General features: G+C 37.8%; 1 protein-coding gene and 1 long non-coding RNA gene across 2 annotated transcripts in view; one reads left to right on the forward strand and one right to left on the reverse strand.

Annotated features, from left to right (window-relative positions):
* Positions 1-9230: 9230 nt before the first annotated feature.
* On the forward strand, positions 9231-11976 carry LOC131522382 (uncharacterized). Its single transcript, XR_009266521.1, has 3 exons — positions 9231-9981; positions 10722-10791; positions 10904-11976. It is a non-coding gene; the product is annotated as an uncharacterized LOC131522382 (long non-coding RNA).
* A 4938-nt stretch (positions 11977-16914) lies between these two features.
* Positions 16915-21044, reverse strand: part of LOC131522479 (uncharacterized) — a 33453-nt gene continuing 29323 nt past the window's right edge. Inside the window, exon 4 of the mRNA XM_058747983.1 lies at positions 16915-17818. The gene's annotated coding sequence lies outside the window, so the exon portion shown is untranslated. The remainder of the gene's footprint in view (positions 17819-21044) is intronic.

The raw sequence follows: 21044 nt of genomic DNA on the forward strand, positions 1-21044 counted from the left end.
CCACCACTGAGTAAAAAAATTAAAAAGGTAATTGTGACTTTTTATCTAACAATTCTGACTTTTTTCTCAGGGTTGCATAATATAAACGGTCAGTCAGAATTGTGAAATATAAACTCCCAATTGTGTTATAAAGTCAGGATTGTGAGATATAAACTCACAACTGTAAGAAAATAGTTTCCCCCTCAGAATTGGACTTTATAAATCAGGTGTTTATATCTCACAATTAGGAGTAAAACAAGTCAGAATTTTAAGATTAAAAGTTGCAATTACCTTGTTGTACTTTTTATTCAGTGGTGGAAACAGGCTTTTACTCAAAAATATTAACAAAATCTTACCGACCCCAAACTTTTGAAAGGTAGTGTATAAACTATAAAGAGTACGCAATCAATTATAACATAATTATCAGTGCATGAATCACAACATACAATGTCTATCCATGCTTTTCCAGTGATATCTCTGAAGAAATGTTTTCATGTTCCCCATACTATATAACAAAATATTTCTCGAAGAAACAACTGGCACAACATAGACATTATTAAACATATACTAAAAAGGTGAGTGAAATGGTGACCATTTATTTTTAGCATCATGGGTTCATCAGGTTTCTCTGGTCTCTCCCACACACTGAACACAGTGTTTAGGGTGTAGTTGTTCAGAGCAGTGACACTGAAACCCTTCACTAGTCTCCTTCAACCCTCTGTGATTTGCACTTCAAGCTCATCTGCGTTGAAACAGTATTGCATGTTCTCTAGCTACCAATGCTTTCTCAGATTAAAACTTTCAAAACCTCCACAGTAATGTTCAGAGTATTTCCTCCGTGTCTAAACAAGTCCGGATTTTCAAATGTTCTTGCAGAAATAAATTTTAAATGGCATTTTGGGAATTAAGCGACTACGACACATAAACACGCGTAACTAGCTAGCCGCAATATTTCAAATCTGAAGTACGTCATGAAGTTCAGTGCAAGTAGTCCATTGGGTCAGGGGAGGAGTTTTGAGCAGTTGTTTCTCCAGATGTAGATGATGACTCAGTGCAGTAATGCTCTGCGGCCACACACACACCCTGAGATGAGTCGTCCTCTGTTTACACAGCGATGTGCTTTCGGTCTCGTCTGCAATACACACACACACACACACACACACACACGTGCTTCCAAGCACTCAACCAAGCCTCTTTTTCCAGCTCCTCTTGTACTCCGAGCCGGACGTTACATCACCATGTCTCTGATGATGCGATGCCTCAAATGAAAAGTCACCATTGATTTCTACAGCATGACAAGGACAGGACGCAGATGCGTATCCAGGCTACTGTCATTTCCTCCTTTGGGTTTAGGGAATATTTGGCTAAATCCTCACACAATGGGGTCTGAGACCACATTTAAAATCTGGGATTCAAATCTAATTTAAACAGAGTTTTAGGATTTCGAACCATTTAAAAAAAAAAAAAAGAACCATGATGTAAAATAAAAGACATATTGGCAAATAACCAATGCAAGTAAATGAGAGACCTTGATCATGTGATTCTTTGTACAGACGGTCAAATTTTCCTTTTCCATTGAGGTTCAAAAAGCCATCTGGACTATTGTTAAAATATATTTGTGGCATTTTTATAATGCTTTTGCAGCATTTTCAACCACAATGAATAAATGAACCCCATTGTACAGCATAAACAATTACTTCTTTTAAAGTTGGAAATAAAACACCAATTACTGGAATATGTTTTATATGAACGTACTATAACTCTGTGTTATACAGTGTGTTACAATTTCTGAGTTCAAAGATTTCTACACCAAATATGTATATAGTATTGAGCACTGGCTGTTGTCAGACTCCAAGTTCAAACAAAAATCTCACTGGGTTATTACAATTGGTTACACTTTATTTCGATAGTCCACTTTAGACATTCTACTAACTATAAGTAACTTTGTAACTACATGTCAACTAATTCTCATTAATTTGCAACTACATGTCTACTAACTCTCAGCAGGGTAGGTTTAGGGTTAGTAGAATACGTTGACATATACTTGCAAAGTTTCTAATACTCCGTATGTTGTATGTTGTGGACCCATCAAAATAGTGTTAGATGATATTAAGCAGACAGTCTTCTAATACTCTAATGACTGCTAGTTGACATGTAGTTGCAAAGTTACTTACTGTTAGTAGAATGTCTAAAGTGGACTATCGAAATAAAGTGCTACCTTACAATTAATGGCAAAAGGAATGTTTGGAAATGACACACTATATCAAATGATAAAAATCACTGACTTTTTTTGGTTAATACTAAAATAAAAATATTAAAGGCCTAAGACTATTTTATATATATATATATATATATATATATTAGTAGGCAAACAAATATTACGGAAAATCTGGATGTCTCAGAGTCAGAATACATCACTATTGTCACGAATCCGTTTCATGGTCTTCCGTCCACTCACCATCAGAGGTCGCACTTCCTTCATATTGACTCTTACACCACACAGACTGTTACTTGTCACTCCGGACTACAGTTCCCATCATCCATTGCACTGATTGCACATACACAGCTGAATGCACTGATTACACATATACTGCTGAATCCCATCAGACACGCTCACCTACACACACTATGGCTGCATCTGAAAACTTAGGCAGCTGCCTTGCTGCCTTATGAGGCAATGACTTTGCAGACAGCGTTTATGCACGAAGGCACCTCACGAAATTGATTTCGGACAGGCTTCTGAGGCAGCGTAACGGTTTAAAGGGTTAGTTCGCCCATTTAAGACATGAAGTTGTATGCAATCCTTACCAGCACTATAGTGCATACACACAGACCCACCCTTTAGTCACCTCCTGGTCAGAGTTCTGGCGCTGGAAGTTTTCAAGATAGTACTCGGTTAGTTTCCGGGGCCTCAAAACTGTGCGTTTTTACGTGAAAAAATGATTTGCGTTTCAAAGCTTGATTAATTTACATCACAAAAAACACGCCTGACAAAATTCATACCTCAGTTTTAATCGGCACTATTTTCTTTCCATTTCTATCAATCCGCTGCTGTCAACGTCAACAGTGCGCGTTCAGATCAGCTGTTCCATAGTGTTTACACAATCGAATGACAACGACATAAAAAGTAGAAAATGAACAATGGTGCGAACTTGTAAATTCCCAGGCTGTGACCACAAGAATGTGCCGGGATCACCGTTCAGATTCCATCGTTTTCCAGTTTCGGATATAGCTACGAGACAGCTTTGGCTGGTTGCCATCGGCTACTCTGCGGGAGCTAAAATATCGAGAATCAAGGATTTCCGTGTGTGCAGTGCTCACTTCAGCGAAGACGATTACATCCCCAACCAAGGCGGAAAAAGAAAAAAAATGATTTTAAAGAGTTTTGCTGTACCAGTACCACGGGTAAGCTCTATTTACTAACTTTATGATCCAATGTCTAAACTGTACGGTAAACAAGCTGATGTTTAGACTCCAGTGGAAATCACGTGAAAATAAATCTAATATAAAAACAGTATATAGGGATACATGTACAATTTGGTGAGAAAACTATTTGATTGAACACACACACAATTGAGGTTTTGTGTTGCAATCAATAACATCCTGGCTCTTGCTACAGCTGTGGGCCCAGCATCAACTTGGACAACTGCATCTCTGTCCTCTCGCTCTCTCTCTTCCCGTTCTATCTCCATCTGCTGAACTTCGGCATCGGTATACTCCGGTTCATAAAGGTATCCCTTTGGCGTTGTGCTAAAATTACTTTCATCATCATCTGTTCCGTCTGACATTGTGCTAAAATTGGTTTCATCATCAGAAGTTTCGTAGTCAGACATGTTGTCAGCGAGTCGCGCTATCAACAGCTGATCTGCTGATTTTTTGTGATGTAAATTATTCAAGCTTTGAAACGCAAATACTTTTTTCACGTAAAAACGCACAGTTTTGAGGCCCCGGAAACTAACCGGGAGTACTATCTTGAAAAACTTCCAGCGGCCAGGACTCTGACCAGGGAGGTGACTAAAGGGTGGGTCAGTGTGTATGCACTATAGTGCTGGTAAGGATTGCATACAACTTCATGTCTTAAATGGGCGAACTAACCCTTTAACGTTCTACAACAAAATAGAACGAGTTTTGGTGATAACTAAACAAATATTTAATTACTATAATACTCATTTCTCACTAGAAATAACATCAAAAGTGCAAAAAGTTAAACAGAAATATACATTTACAGTCAAACTAACCACCAAACGCAACTTCCAGCAGCGTTTATTTTTTAGGTCAACCGTCTAGGGAACTGAACGCACAGGATTGTGGGATATCAAAGGCAGCGAAGGATACATCTATGCTGCCTTCAAAAATCGATCAGATGAAGGCATCTCAGGAGACAGGAAGTGAAGCTAACTTTGGATTCGGACATGCCTTGATGCCTTGGAATGCTGCCTCCGAAGGCAGCATTTTTCAGTTTTTGGATGCAGCCTATATAACACCTACTCAGATCCTGTTCAGATCGCTGAGTACTGTCTAGCGTTTAACACTCTCCTATTGTTAGTTACTTACCAAGCCTTCCGTGTTTGTTTTGTGTTTAGTCTCCTGTATTGTTCTGCGTGTATCACTCTCCTAGTGATAGCTGCTTTACGGAGCCTTGTTCTAGTTTAGTCTGATCTTTTCGTATTGCCTTGTTTCTTGTTTCCTGATTCCTGCCTGTGTACCTTGGATTAACCCTTGTCTCGTCGCTCGGACTCTGTCTGTACTTCGTCTGGACTATTGCTCGTGTTTGTGGATTACTCTTCTTGTCAAGCCCTCTGGATTTTGTTCACCGATCGATGACTTACGCCAGCCCTAGGAATATTCTTGTGTTTTGCCTGTGCCATACCTGTTTACTAGTGTTTCGACCCTGCCTGTGTTTGTTGACCATGTCTGTCAATAAAAAGCTTGCACATGGATCCGCACAACTCACACTTCTGTCACTCTGTTACAACTATAATATGAAGTCTATAAATATGACTTAAGTTCCTGGGTTATTTGTATGGTTTGGTGCACATAAGCGAGCAAGAAAGGTAGATTACAGAGCATAAATGGAGAAAAGAGAAGGGTGTGTCAGGTTCAGTAAAGTGAGACATGACACAACATACTTTTTGGTAACTCTGTCGTTAGGCTGTTTTCACCTCATGTGCCCTTTGTTTCTTTAAATTAGAGCTCTCATCCATACTTGCCAATTTTCTCTTATGTCTGGTTTTCACCTTCCCAACTGTATGTGTCAGGATGTTGACACATTTTTCTGTCGCACATCATGTTTACACAGTGATTTTCCCCTTACTGAAAACCAGAAATATTCCATAGAATTGTGACACCAAGGAAATTACATAATTTACACACTTAATATACCAAATAATTCAACCCTGTAACTAATGTGTTTTTCAATGGTTATTCTTTAATTATTACATTTGGGATCCCAACCCTGAGTTTATCTTTACTTAGACTTGTCAATAAATATAAAACAAAGTTTGGTTCCTAAATAGTTAGCCCCACTTAATATAAAGTGTAACCAATGTTCGTTGCTTTAAAGCTTGATGGTTTAATGTTTGAAAACGAAGAAATTAAGACATCCATAAATATCAGTATTGTAAGTTTTCAGCTGTAATGTAAAGCACAATAATTATTAATATTTTTCTTAATTTATTTTTTTTTTTTTAACTGACAATAGTAATTGTTAGTATTAACAGTATATTAGGTCTATTAGTTATATACTATATTATATTAGTATTGTTAGTATTATTGTTAGTAGTAATTATTGTTAGTTAAGTATTATTATTATTTTGTATTGATTTTTTTTAAATACATTTACACATTTAGATTATTTTTCTCCAAATCATTCAGCCCTAGTATATACATTTTGGTGTTTTGCAAACTTGGAATAAATAATATAATACTATATTCATATGTAATATAAATAGTATACAGTATAAATAATATAATATTTTATTGGACCTCCTGCATGAGGCTGACCCTTTTGATTTACAAACACCATTTGAAGCAGTTTTGTGGAGAACTCATTTTCTTTTTCTCATAATGCCGACTTTCTGTTTTACATTTTATGCTTATTTTTATTTTTTATTTAACCTTTATTTAACCAAGCAAGTTAATTAAGCACAAGTTCTTATTTTCAATAACAGTAATAAGTATGGGAGTTTTTTTTTTTTTTTGGCTGAAAACTATTGTTAGAAAAGAGGGTTCAATAATAATCTTTCAAACATTATCTCATTATGCTAACACACAGTACATTATATAACGCATTGTACCACTGGACTGAAATGAAAAGTTTTGTGTGTACTTTTCTCAGGGTGATTTATTTTGGTCTTCCACACTCGGGCTTGGAATTAAACAGAAACAATGTGTGCTGTCAGCAGATTTCCAGCAATTCAGAGCTTCTTAAATAAAATATTGAATTTACCTCACCACATAACCCCCCATTCCTCCTGCGGATTCTCAACTGTGTGCAGTCTGTGCAGACTTACTCATCCAAGCACACATATAGACGTGCCCGGACACTTCAGCATTAGAGAAACCCTTCATTCAAGCTTTTCCTTAATTACCAATCAAATATTCTCATGTAAAGTCACTTGGCAAGCACTCTTGTCCACATCTAGTGGCTCTGAAGCAAAGGGAAGCAGGAAAAAAGCTGAGCTGCTGCCTTTTGTTCCACACAAACGTCTCTGACTGGCCATTAACGCATGTTTCCGGAGCCTCCAAATACAGGGGGCCCCTTTCCATGGGAGCCCCTCTTTCTGCAGGACTGCATCCAGCATTTCTGGGTCACTCACGTGCTCCTTTTCTCTGCCCTGCTTCCCCACTGAGAACGTAACAATGGGAAGCAAATCAAAACTCGATTTGATACTAATCCGTCTAATTGAGGAGCCAAATCCCAAGGTAGAAGGTGGCTTTGATCTGGGGAACGGGGCGGGTGGAGGTGGGGGCAGGTTAAAGATTAGCAGAGGCTTAGCTGCTTTAGTGCCATTTTTCCAAATTTCTTCTCTTTCCTGCTGTTCTGTTACTAGTCTTTGTTTCACGTTTTTATGCCATTAAAAATAAATCTGTGAAATTATGGTAAAAACAGCAGAAGTAGTTGCCTGTAAAAATACAGCAGCAATTTAGCATTTTAGGCTTTACGGGACTGAACATATATTAACCTGTATAATATACAGTCATGGCCAAAAATATCGGCACCCTTGGTAAATATTATCAAAGAAGGCTGTGAAAATTAATCTGCATTAATCCTTTTGATCTTTTATTTATTTATTTTTAAAAATCACAAATATCTAACCTTTCATTGGATAATAAGAATTTAAAATGGGGGAAAATATCATTATGAAATAAATGTTTTTCTCAAATACACATTGGACACAATTATTGGCACCCCTAGAAATTCTTATGAGTAAAATATCTCTGAAGTATATTCCCATTCATATTCACAATTTTGAGCACTCCAGGGTGATTATGAACATGAGATTATCCAGCCATGGCTTCCTGTTTCACAGAAATATAAATAGGAGGGAAAACAAAGCTCAAATTCCCTTAATCATCCATGACAATGAGAAAAAACAAAGAATATATTTCTGATGTGCAGCAAAAGATAATTGAGCTTCACAAATTATTGAAGTGGCTTTAAGAAAAGAGCTAGAGCAGTGAAAATTCCCATTTCCACCATCAGGGCAATAATTAAGAATTTCCAATCAACATAAAATGTTAGGAAACTGCCTGGAAGAGGACGTGTGTCTATATCGTCCTAATGCACGGCGAGAAGGAGAGTTTGAGTGGCTAAAGACTATCCAAGGACCACAGCTGGAGAATTGCAGAAAAAAGTTGAGTCTCGGGGTGAGAAAACCTTTTTTTTTTTTTTAAATTGTCAAACGGCACCTACATCACCACATGTTGTTTGGGAGGGTTTCAAGAGAAATTATCCTCGCTCATCCAAAAACAAACTCCAGCATATTCAGTTATCAGACACGACTGGAACTTCAAATGGGACTGGCTTTTATGGTTAGCAGCATTTATGGTTTAGCAGCAAACACTCAAGATGGGTTTGGTGAACACAGAGATAAAAAGTACCCCATGTGTACAATGAAATATAGTACTGTATTTTTGATGTTGTGGGCCTATATTTCTGCTGGAGGTCCTGGACATCTTGTTTAGACGCATGGCATCATGGATTCTATCAAATACCAACAGATAAAAAATCAATAAGTGACTGACTCTGTTAGAAATATTATAATGGGCCATGTTTGGATCTTCCAACCGTACAATAATCCAAACACAAACCTCAAAAACAACACAAAAATGGGTCACTGAGCACAAAACCAAGCTTCTGCTGGCCATTCCAGTCCTCTGACCTGAACCCTGTAGAACATGAGTGAACTGAAGAGAAGCAGCACCAACATGGAGCTGTGAATCTAAAGGGTCTGGAGTGATTCTGGATGAAGGAATGGTCTCTGATCTCTTGTCAGGTGTCTCTAACCTCATCAGGCATTATAGGAGAACATTTAGAGCTGTTAAACTGGCAAATGGAGGTTTCAAAAAGTATTGAATAAAAGGGTGCCGTTAATTGTGGCCAATGTGTATTAGAGAAAAACATTTATTTCATAATGATATTTCCCCCCATTTTAAATTCTTATTATCCAATGAAAGGTTAGATTTTTGTGATTTAAAAAAAAAAATTAAAGATCAAAAGTATTAACAATGCAGATTAATTTTCACAGCCGCCTTTGATCATATTTACCAAGGGTGCCGATATTTTTGGCCATGACTGTATATATATATATATTGATAGCCACCATAATAATACAAGCAGTGAAAAAGGCAGAATCACTGAGAAACAACATTTCCGCATGCTAAGGTATATACCAGGGGCTGGCAACCTATGGAACGCAAAGGGGTAATAACTGGCGCGCAAGCAATAGGTAAAACTACATAGCGACATACATTTTGAGGTAATCATTCCTCATAGTCACACCGCCTGTTAGGAGCTATAAACGCCATTAAAGTGAGATGATTAAGTTGTGCTAGTCTTCAGATGCACATGCGACTGCTGCACATACAAGGCGCTTCAGATTAATGTCTCAGTGGTCTAACTCGGCAAGATCATGTGAGTACTTCCAATCAGCAGTTAATTTGTTATATCATGTCTATTAGCTATCATATATCATGGTATTAGGCAAGCACAGTGTCATGCACAAATACAAAACACCATCATGGTCATACCCAACACTAAAATAATTTTAAAACCTTTATTAAATGATATCAAATTTAGCATAAATCCCAAATGTACATAATTGAAAACAAAACTTACAAGAAACAAGTAACCCATGCTCATTGGAAATATGTGTTTGTGGTGACGTTTCTGTAACACCGTTTTTAGGTACCTTACTGCACGTTTTGCAGCAGTCTTAAAGTGAAAATGCGCATAATTTTTTTAATTATGTTGGTACAGGCACATATTGCTGCATTACTTCAGGTGCGTATTGGGGCAATTCATAATTTAAATGTGGACTGTCGCTAGGTTAATGCTGTATTGTGTTGGAAAATACCTCGTGTTAACGAAACAAAACTAGTGATGCACCGATCATGATTTTTCATAGCCGATTCTGATACCAATTTTTTTACATGCTAACTGGCTGATTCCGATATTTTTTCTTTAAGCAACAAACTAGAAAGAATGAAAGTATACACGAACAACACTGTAAAAAAAAATGCTGTAGTTTCTACAGCAAACTTTTACAGAATTTTACTGTTTAAACATTTTACAAGATGTAGCTGTAATTCACAATGCATTATGGGTCAAATAAGGTTTTGTTTCCATGTCAACTGTAATTAATTTACAAGAAGCAGGTGTTATCACTGTAGCTCCTGCTTTTTACACTACTTTACTGTAGTGTGTCATTATGGGATTGCGCGCGCATCATTCAACGCGCCAAAACGATTGAAGATTAGAGGCATTATTCATAATTCCTGGTAAGTTCACTTAATTTTACTTAAGAAATATATCCTTTTATATTTATTTAAGTTAATGTATAAGTGATATCATGTCACAATAGCCTGCTTTCACACATTTAGACAAGCGGCCTCGGTATGTGCATTAAGATGGAAACTGCTATCATAGCATACTTAGGCTAAATGCTGCATTTTTTCTCATTTTGGCAGTTTAATTTTCTTATTGAAAGCATTTAAAGTAGTGTTTACCTAACTTTTAACGTAATGCCCAGTGTGAACGATTGTCATAGTAACGTTAACTTCTATCTGTCGAAATAACTGACGAACAGCAAAATATGTGAAATTTCATTAGTTTATATGTTTTCAACTGTCCCATACTGACCTGACATCTTGATATAATTAGAAACTACATGTAAACTATACAATAAATTATTTAATTTGATTGGTGGTACAGTTCTACAATGTATTGTTATAATTGAATTTATTAATCAAATGTAAGAGTTTCCTGTAGCTCAAATAGTAGAGCATGGCGCTAGCAGCGCCAAGATCATGGGTTCGATTCCCAGGGAAAGCAAGAGCTGATAAAATGTAAAAACTGTAACTTGAATGCAATGTAAGTCGCTTTGGATAAAAGCATCTGCCAAATGCATAAATGTAAAGAGTTTATTTTAAAATATATGCCTTTTTGGGTGTTCATTTTGGTCTCATTTATGTAAATGCATTAAAAAAAATCACAAGATAATTTTCATTATTTCTTGTAGGTGCAAAGAATAGCAGCTGATGTGGAGAAATGTTTGATGCTTCAAGACTCTCTGAAGCTGATTATATTAGGTAATGTATTAATTCTGTTGTAAATCATTTGATAAACTTGTATTTTAGATTAAACTTTATATTGAAATACTGTATTGTAAGTTACATTATTGCATATATTTATTCATTTCAGGTGCACCCAGTGGCTTTTGACTAGGCCTATTCGAGGGTCACATGGTTGTGAATTCACACCTCAACTTTGTGTCTGGATTTTCAGTCTTATTACAACTTCAGTCTGGCATCCCGGGAGCAGGTGTCTTTTGCACACCTGAATTAATTTCAAAGGTAACATGTTTTACTTGAGTAATTTCATTTGTGAAAAAGCTTACTTATTTAGTTTAAGTACTGGTAAATGGTGATTGTATTGTATAAGTGGCATTTTTACATTTATTTCATTGAGCTAGTTTCATTCAATACTGAACTTTATTCTAAAGCTTCTGCTTGTTTTTATGTGCAGATGTTTTGTTGGAATCACAACACTTACTGGATACAAGACGGATACATGGAGGCAAAACAAGTGGAAAGGTCTCAGAGAAGAGGGACAACCCTCATGTGTGTGCTTATCTCAGAAAGTTGATGGACTTTCAGTATGTATTTATTAAATTGCTTTTTGCAGGAATATTCTAAATTTAATATAACATAAGCTCAAACAACAGAATTTGTAGTATAATGTTGATTCCAGCATTTTATTTTAATCCTTTAACCAAAATTATACAAATTCTGTTGATTGACCTTAATTTTTTTGTTTTACTCAGAATATGGCTTATTTTTTGTGATATAACAGTTATTTGTAGTTATTTTGTGATGCTATGTTATTTTTATGATAAGATTTTAACTGTTGAAAGACTGGCATTTTTATTTTTATCAGTAAAAGCCTTGCAATGTCTTTCTGCCAGTTTTACTAAATATTTATTTGCAACATCTTTGACTTGGTTTTTATTCATTTGTAAATGTATTAAGATAGTTCTCATGATAATTCATTTAAATCAGTATTTTACAGTTTACTGTTAAAATGATTATTTGCAGCATTTTCATTGTTAAATTATTACAACATCATCTTGGATTTAGGGGTATTTACAGGATTTTATTGGCAACTTTTTTTGCCAGGTAAATACTGTACTTTCGTGAGATTACAAAATATTGCTGTAATATAAACTACAAGTTTAATTCAATGTTACTGTAAAAAAATACTACAAATTACTGTATTTCACATACAGCAATTAACTGCAATTTGCTTTGCAGTATTATACTGTAATCCATTTTACAGCAATTAACATCATTTTTACAAGATTTTATTGGCAACTTTTTTGCCAGTAACATCCTGCAAATTCTACGGTACATTTTTTACAGTGAAGATGTTTATTTGGTATTTAACAGGCCAAACTGGCTTTTGGCTATTGAAAACAATAGCTGTACCTAACCATCTGAAATTAACGGCAGTAACTGAGCAGTAAGTACATGCAATAGAAACACAGATGGCACTGACATCAGCATTTAGCTTTTGTTTTTAAATTGAAACTACATAAAACTGGCCTTAAATGAAAACATTAACTGTAACCATGTGAAATTAAAAGCAACAACTGCATAGTTACAATCCAATCAACACAATCAACACTCATTCAACAGTCCAAAAAGATGTTACTTAATCAGCATTCAGCATTTGTTTTCATTTTTCAATTTGGTGTAAAGAAAAAAGGTTTTTACCAGTGAAACTAAATAAAACCAAATAGGCTATATAAATAAAATTTTCCAAAATGTTAAATCAAATAATGTTTAGTGCAACAAGTAAAACAAAGATGCTACAGCAGGTGCTTTTTAAATCAAATTAAGTCGATGTAATTTTAAGGTAAAATAAAAATAATCATCCTGTACAGAACTGACGTTTACTTCTGGCTTTTCAAAAGTGCATGCAAGTTGTTGTTGTTTTTTTTTTTTTTCTTTACAAAAAAACATTTCAGCTTTGTCACAAGTTAGTCTGTTTCGTTTCTCATCCAACACGTGAGAAGCTGCGCTGAACAACCGTTCACTGTCTACTCTTGTGCAGGGCGCGGACAGATATGCTCGCGCAACTTCAGCGAGCGCAGGAAAGCGGCTCTTATTTGTGCGCCAGTAACGTACACCAACGGCTGTTCGCTTCTTGGTATCTGTTTTTCTGTGTTTGTTGTGCTTGTGCCGAATGTCTTCCACACAAATGACATGTTCGCGAATGATTACAATGTAATGTGCACGCGGGCGCACTTTCGGAAAAATCGGCCGAAAAAAGGACCAAACACCGATCGCGTATTATAAGCAAAATTATAGCCGGTCATCCGGTGTATCCCTAATAAAAACGCATTCGCTGATGCAGGCGTGCTATTTTAACTTCCTTTATATGCTGGTTTGAGCTGTTTTGTCAGACCATAAATTCACGGGATTTGTACCAGAGGCTTCACCTCACATGAGCGATCGAGCAAACCTAATGCATTAGAAAACCCCTACATATGAAGCTGGATATGTGACGTTACATTCAAAACTATTAAATATACACACACACACACACACACACACACACACACACACACACACACACACACATTAAAACCCACCAAGCCGCCAAATGTGGATGTATTTCAGTAGTGGCCTAGCGCAGTCACTCCAGCTAGCCACTTTGGTAGGTTGAGAGTTTCGAGTATCCACAGGTCCTTAAAAAGTATTACATTTAGTTGCATCAAATTTAAGGTAGGGATCTGTGAAAACTGTTATTTTTTCCCAAATTATGTTTTAGTTTTTTTTGTATTTTTTCAGATTTCATTTCCGTTTTAAATTGCCCCTATTATGGGTAATGAAAGGTTCATATTTTGGTTTTGGGTTTCCCCAACATCAGGACTTTGCAGGATGTTTTCATTCACTTAGAGCTGTGTTACACGCATGAAAGGTAATTTTCAAAAATCCATAATAGGGGCACTTTAATTTTTTTGGATGCCATTTTTTTCCATTTTAATTTTTCAGGACTACTTTTTAAATGGTTAAAGCTGCAGTCTGTAAGTTTTGCCTCTTTGTCGCCATCTCTGTTTGAAAACCTGGAATTACAGCTCTGTGCTGAATTATCTTCCTAGCGTGGGGGCTCCAGCACGGATGAATCTAATGTTTTAGAGGATAAAAGATGTCTGTGTGTCAGTCTGTCAGTCACCGCACCAGTGTGGATACTGTACTCAGGAATCACAGATTCTAGCCTACGCCTACGAGTATAGTGTGTATTAGCATGTAGATTTCAATTTCTGTACAGTCTAATATTTAATTGTCATACCATTCAAATTTCATATTAAGAAATTCTATTAGCCCAAAAAGCAAACTATGCTCCCTTCGAACTGGTTCTCTTTAAAATACAAATCATGTGTAATCCCAGGCTATCTGTAATCAGAAGCACATTTAAAACTGGAATATAATTTAATTTCATTCACATGTTTCATAAACACATAATCCTTTCTGGATCACAATCCGCCATCAAAATAATACATTTAATTATTCTAGCTGCTGTGAGAAAAGGCTATAAACGATCCTCCACCTGAAGGATCCTCGCATGAGAGAGCCTAGTAGCTGAGACAACGTCTTTATGTTTACAGACGTGACGTAATGACGCAGTAGCATGCTCGAATTTCCCGCGAAAACCTACCCGTACCACTCAAATTAGAAAACATTATTATAAGCTTACCGTTGAGAATCGGGCTAAAGTAAGGCAATAGTTTTGAATACTGGCTGGTTATGTACTTGCTCAAATATTGATTTCGGATCATTTTTAACCCAAAACAGTTACGGACTGCAGCTTTAATTTAAATTGTATTAATCAAAAAGCATGTCTAATTGATTAAAATCATGAAACTTATACAGTTTCACATCAATTTATAAAAAGTTTAACAAAAAAATTGTTTTTTATCACTATATGTTTTATTGTTACCAAATTCTGTGTTTTAACACGTCTAATTATTTGAATGCAAAAACAACTGGACTTATTCAAATTGATTCTTATAATAGCCTTATGTTTTTGTTGTTGTTGTTGTTGTTTTCTCCCTCAGAATGCCTTAAATGGTTCAAGAAAAGTCTTTATTATAGTTTTGAGAGGTCTTAAATTTGGGGACTGAAAGACAAGAAACGCGATATGGCTTAATGTGAGGATTAAACTTCAAAAGGCAATGATTTCATTGAATATAATATATATGAGTGATGGACGATTCAAAGTCAAATCGTGGCGCAGGTGATTTTATATGAATGTATCTCTAAAGGGAACTGACTGTCTAGTTTCAATGGCATTTTCATTTCATCCTGCCTACATATAAAGCCAGATAAAGTAGAATTTGTGAGCGCAGTGCTGCATTGTTTACTGTGGTTACCAGGGAAACCGCTCTGTTTACCTGCCTTTTCGGGTTCTGAAAATACAAAGTTTTTAAATCTGGTTTGAAAGTGCAAGTTCTTGAAAACGATACCATTATTGCATTCTTGTAAACTACAAAAACACAAATTTGTGAAAACGTGACATCATGTGCATGCATGCTTTCACCATCTTGATTGTTTGTATTCATCACTCAGTTGTAGAATGCATATGTGCAGAGATGCGTATTGTTTCTTTACAAAGTAACATCACAGACTACTGGCCAGACATGCATTATACAGTTTTTTTCGCTGATCTGTGTGAACAGGGATCATTTTGACAACATTGTGGTATATACAAGAAACTTTTCAAAAATGCTAAGGAAAAACATTTTCACTTTTAGTACATCGTGAAAACGGACCCTGAGATTCTGTGACTCATGGACACTCACTCTAATACACGTTGCTGTTGGCCTGCACTTTCATTAATACAAATCAAACTGCCTGCCAATCAGCTGTATTATTCCTTGACTAACAAATGCAAACAAATTGTTAGAAAAATGTATGTAATGCCTGTAATGGAGAAAAGTACCATGACCCAGCCACCTTTTTCAGCACCAACGGCAGCTCTTGAGGAGAGCAGTGGTGCCCTCTGTCTGCCAAAGGCATGCCATTCAATTATCATAAGCTTCACAGGGCAAGATAGTCACCTTTATTTCTATAGCGCTTTATACAATACAGATTGAAAGCAGCTTCACAGAGATAAATAGGACAATAATACAATAAATTATGGAAGCTTATTTATGGAGACGATTCAGACAAGTCAGTTCAGTGTTGGTTCAGTTCTGATCAATAACTGTGAGAGGTTCATCAATCGATTTCAACTCAGCTTTTTAAAACTTTTAATCAATTGAACCAGCTGCATCACAAAATGATTCACTGATTCGAAACGCCACATGCTGGTGACGTCTGCAGACGTGTAAATGGTCAGAATGGTGTAAATGCAATAAAAACAATAAAAATATGCATAAACAACTTTTACAAACTAGTCGCAAAGTGTAATCTATTAAATGTAATTAACAAATCAACAAATACCATTAAATATAAGTGTCTGTATAATAAGTGTTATTTTATTCATTTGCACCTTGGTTAAATGAGCACTGTAAAAAAAATTCAAGCGTTTGCAACTAATTATTATTTAGTAACTAGTTCCACAAAAATTTCACGTTCAGTCAGTTTCTGACTGTAAAGTGTTATCTGAATTGTTATTTAGTAGTTGGCTCAACCTTTACTGAACTAGTTTTATAGTCCATTCAACTGAAAAACAAAAAACAAATCCCGCACACTATTTATGCAAAAAATATCTATATCAAAATGTTTATTAACGACGTTTCGGTTAATAAACATTTTGATATAGATATTTTTTGCATAAATAGTGTGCGGGATTTGTTTTTTGTTTTTCAGTTTTTAACCTGGCTGGTCTTTGTTTCCTACGCACCTATTTATTGCCGTCAGGTGTGCGGAGGTTTTGTTAATTGAATAGTCCATTCAACTAAAATGTTTTAATTGGTCAAACATTTAGAAAACTACAGCAAGTTATGTCAATTAAAACTGTATCATTTACGCCATGTGTTTTATATGTTACCTGAACTAAGATTTATTATTTGGTAAATTGTCATAAGAAATTGCTGGGGAACTACATAAACATATATTTTTATAGTTTAACAAAATTATTAAAAATGATTTACTGGTGTTTATCAATCACTAAAAACACACTTTACAACACATAATAGCCTTTATTTAATAACACTCTCCATTTATAACATTTTTCATACAGACTAAACATACAGGCTTGAAGAAAAAAGTCACCTACATCTTGGATGGCCTGACGGTCAGTAAATTAACAGCACATTTTCATTTTTGGGTGCACTATCCCTTTAAAGCTCCTGTTGACAAACATTACTTCTGTAATACAACTGCAAACTTCAGTTTAAACTTTAATGAACTAAGAAAAAACTAAACAAGCTAAGCAAAATGTTAACAAACAAACATTTACAAATATTACTACGGTTCACAATTACATATTTAAAATGAGGCAGAAGTAAAAAAAAATAAAATGAATGAACCAGGTGTTACAGTATATAACATCAAGTCAAATCACCTTTATTTATATAGTGCTTTATACAATACTGATTGAGTCAAAGCAGCTTTACAGAGTCAAACAGGAAAATAGTTTGTCAATGCAAGAGAACAATAACAAGTCATTTTTCCAGTTAAAGTCAGTTCATTGATGATTCAGTGAAGTCATCATCCAGTTCAGCTATTTTCCAATAGTGTCTGTGCAATCAGCCAAGCGTCCCCAAATAAGCAAGCCAAAGGTGACAGCGGCAAGGACCCAAAACTCCATCTGTGACAGAAATTGAGTAGAAAACCTTGGGAGACACCAGGCTCAGTCGGGGGGCAGTTCTCCTCTGGCCAGACGAAACCAGCATGGCGTGGTTTAATTCTAGGCTGCAACACAGGTCAGATTGAGCAGAGGACTTGTCTGGTTCTCGTGGTCAATGAGATCTTCGGGGGGGATCTGTCTCTGGAGCTCATCTAGCTGACAAGGTCTCCGCTGACATTCAGGGCTGTAGAGGTTGTCTCTAGGTGCTGATCCACCATCTGGGCTGGATACAGACTGGATCTGGGTGGCTATGGTGACCTCGGATTAAGAAAGAAACAGACTAATATTAGCGTAGATGCCATTGAGAACAATAAAACACGTTATAATTGTAGTAAAAACTCTAAACATTTACACATATTACCTGGAATGAAAACGTACTCGGTTACTGTCGTAACCTCGGTTCCCTGAGATACGGAACGAGTACTGCGTCTTGATAAAGACGCATATGGGAAAAGCCTTTTTTCTCCTGAACTGAAGCCTTATTCAATCACGCAGTGAAACTGCACGACTATTGGTTTGTGCAGTGTATAAAAGACAAACCAATGGGTCGGCAGCGGAGCTGCACGAGCCTATGGCGACGAAGCCCACCAGAATGGGCAGAGCCATCTGGCCATATAAGCGGCCGTTTCGCCATAGGATCCTCAGGTTACTTCGACTGAAGCGATGACTGAGTCGTGCAGCTACCTAGCACGGCAAAGTACGCAGTACTCGTTCCGTATCTCAGGGAACCGAGGTTACGACAGTAACCGAGTACGTTCCCTTTCAATACTCCACTCGTACTGCGTCTTGATAAAGACGCATATGGGAACTCAATTCAATCACGCCGTGCTATGGTAGAGGAACGACTACATAATATACCTCCTTAAGCACTCAATGCCCATAGCCAAGCATAATAGTAAACTCCAAGGCTAAAATGGGCTAAACTCATAGAGGTTATGCCCGGCCTGGGTGATCGTTCCAGATGACTCTTACATATTCGGTACTCCCAGGACCGAAGCATGCAAGCAACCAACCAGAGAGCTTGAGCATGATCTGTTAGTATTGTTCCCATACGCAAGTATGCCCATTTAAGCAGAGAGGACTCCGGCCTGTAAGGCCGGTGCGTCCAGGTTATGAAACCTAACAATGTGGACGGCGAAGCTCAGCAGGCCGTCGCACAAATCTCTGTAATAGACACACCGCTAGACCACGTAGGGGGCTCGTACTTCGATGGGGCATTGTAGGCCCAAGGAAGAGTACGCTAGCGTAACGGCATCTAATATCCATCTGGAGAGCCTTTGCTTTGTAACCGGAAGCCCTCTGGCGCAGTTACCGAAGCTAACAAAGAGTTGTTCCGACCTCCTAAAAGGGCGGATTGCTCAAAGTAGATTCTCAAGGCTCTGACTGGGCAGAGCAAGGATAACTCCCGGTTCTCATCAGAGGGAGGAAGCGCGGAGAGCGCGGAGAGCGTGATGACCTGAGCTCTGAATGGAGTGGAAAGCACTTGGGCACATAACCCTGCCTTGGTTTCAGTGTCGTTAGGCCCGAATTCCAGGCAGGCAGGGCTAGTGGAGAGCACCTGCAGATCTCCTACTCACTTGACCGACGCTAGTGCTAAGAGCAGAGCAGTCTTTAGCGACAGTGACCGAAGGGTAGTGGACTGTAGCGGCTCAAAGGGAGGGCCCTTCAGGGTTCTCAAAACCATGGGCAAGTCCCATGTAGGGACTGTGAGGACAGTTGGTCCAAAATGCAGCAGCTAGAGTCCTTACTAGAACCAGGAAATATGACCATATTAGCCCGGTTCTGTCAACACTGCACTGGCTCCCTATCAAGCATCGGATAGATTTTAAAATCTTGTTAATTACTTATAAAGCCCTGAATGGTTTAGCTCCTCAGTACTTGAGCGAGCTCTTATCGCATTATAGTCCTCCACGTCCGCTGCGTTCTCAAAACTCTGGCCGTTTGATAATACCTAGAATATCAAAATCGACTGCGGGCGGCAGATCCTTTTCCTATTTAGCACCCAAACTCTGGAACAGTCTACCTAACACTGTTCGGGAGGCAGACACACTCTGTCAGTTTAAATCTAGATTAAAGACCCATCTCTTTAGCCTGGCTTACACATAACACATTAAAACGCTTCTATTATTCAAATCTGTTAAAGTTGTTAGGCTGCATTAATTAGATGAACTGGAACCGGGAACACTCCCCATAACACACGATGTACTCGTTACATCGTAAGTTGAATAACATCTGCGCTAATGTTTGTCTGTTTCTTTCCTAGTCTGTTTCTCGGTCCGTGTCCGATCAGATGGTGGGTCGGCGCCGGAGGTGACGTCTGCGGCCCTGATCGTCGGCGGAGACCAGGCGCCCGGATGACCCCAGAGATATATCCCCAGATATATCAACCAAAAATAACAAAATAACTAAAATATAATAAAATACCTAACTACATAATACTACTATTGTTAGAAATTGCAACAAAATTAAAATAGAAATAGAAACTTTTGAACTGCGGGTTTCGTCTGGTCAGAGGAGAACTGGCCCCCGACTGAGCCTGGTTTCTCCCAAGGTTTTTCTCCATTCTGTCACAGAGGAGTTTTGGTTCCTTGCCGCTGTCGCCTCTGGCTTGCTCAGTTGGGGACACTTAATTTCTAGCGATTATCGCCGATTTGATTGCACAGATACTATTTAAACTAAACTGAGCTAGACAATGACATCTCTGAATTCAATAATGAAATGCCTTTAACTGAAAATTGAGTGTTTAATCTTATCATTATACATTACTGACACTCTATCCTCCAATTTGATACTGTTAAGTGCTTTGACACAATCTGTATTGTAAAAGCGCTATATAAATAAAGGTGACTTGACTTGACTTGACTGTGAGGGGCCGAGGCGGATTCAGCCTCTTGGCACCCCTCAAGAAGTGGACAACAGAAGTGTTCCTGCCCAACGATTGACCTGCTATAGGGGCGTGTGAGGCCGCTATAGCTGCTACGTAAACCTTGAGTGTGGACGGGAGCGTCCCTTATCCAGCAATTCTTGAAGGAAGGACAGAACCACCGATAAGTCAGAGGTAGACGGGTTTTCACCACAGTCTAGGCACCACGTGGAGGACACGGACCATTTAAGGGCATAGAGGAGTCTCGTAGACTGTGCTCTAGCCTCAGAAATAGTATTCAGCACGCTCTCTGAGAAGCTCGCAGGCTCCCGTCGAGCAGCCAAAATGTGCAGGGCCCAGAGATCGGCCGAGCGTGCCAAATTGTCCCGTTCGCTTGAGACAGGAGGTCCCGTCTCAGAGGAATGGGCCACGGGGCTGCTATGAGCAGCTGAGTCTCTGACAACCAAGGTTGATTTTTCCACAGGGGGGCCACCAAGAGGACCACCAAGAGGACCCTGTGTCCCCAATCCTTGATTCGCCTGATAACCTGCAGAATCAGGGCGATCAGGGGGAACGCATAAAGGAGGAGGTTGGGCCGTTCGAGGGCCAACGCATCCTCGA

The sequence above is a fragment of the Onychostoma macrolepis genome, chromosome 16, assembly GCF_012432095.1.
Source record: "Onychostoma macrolepis isolate SWU-2019 chromosome 16, ASM1243209v1, whole genome shotgun sequence".
Taxonomy (NCBI): Eukaryota; Metazoa; Chordata; class Actinopteri; order Cypriniformes; family Cyprinidae; genus Onychostoma; species Onychostoma macrolepis.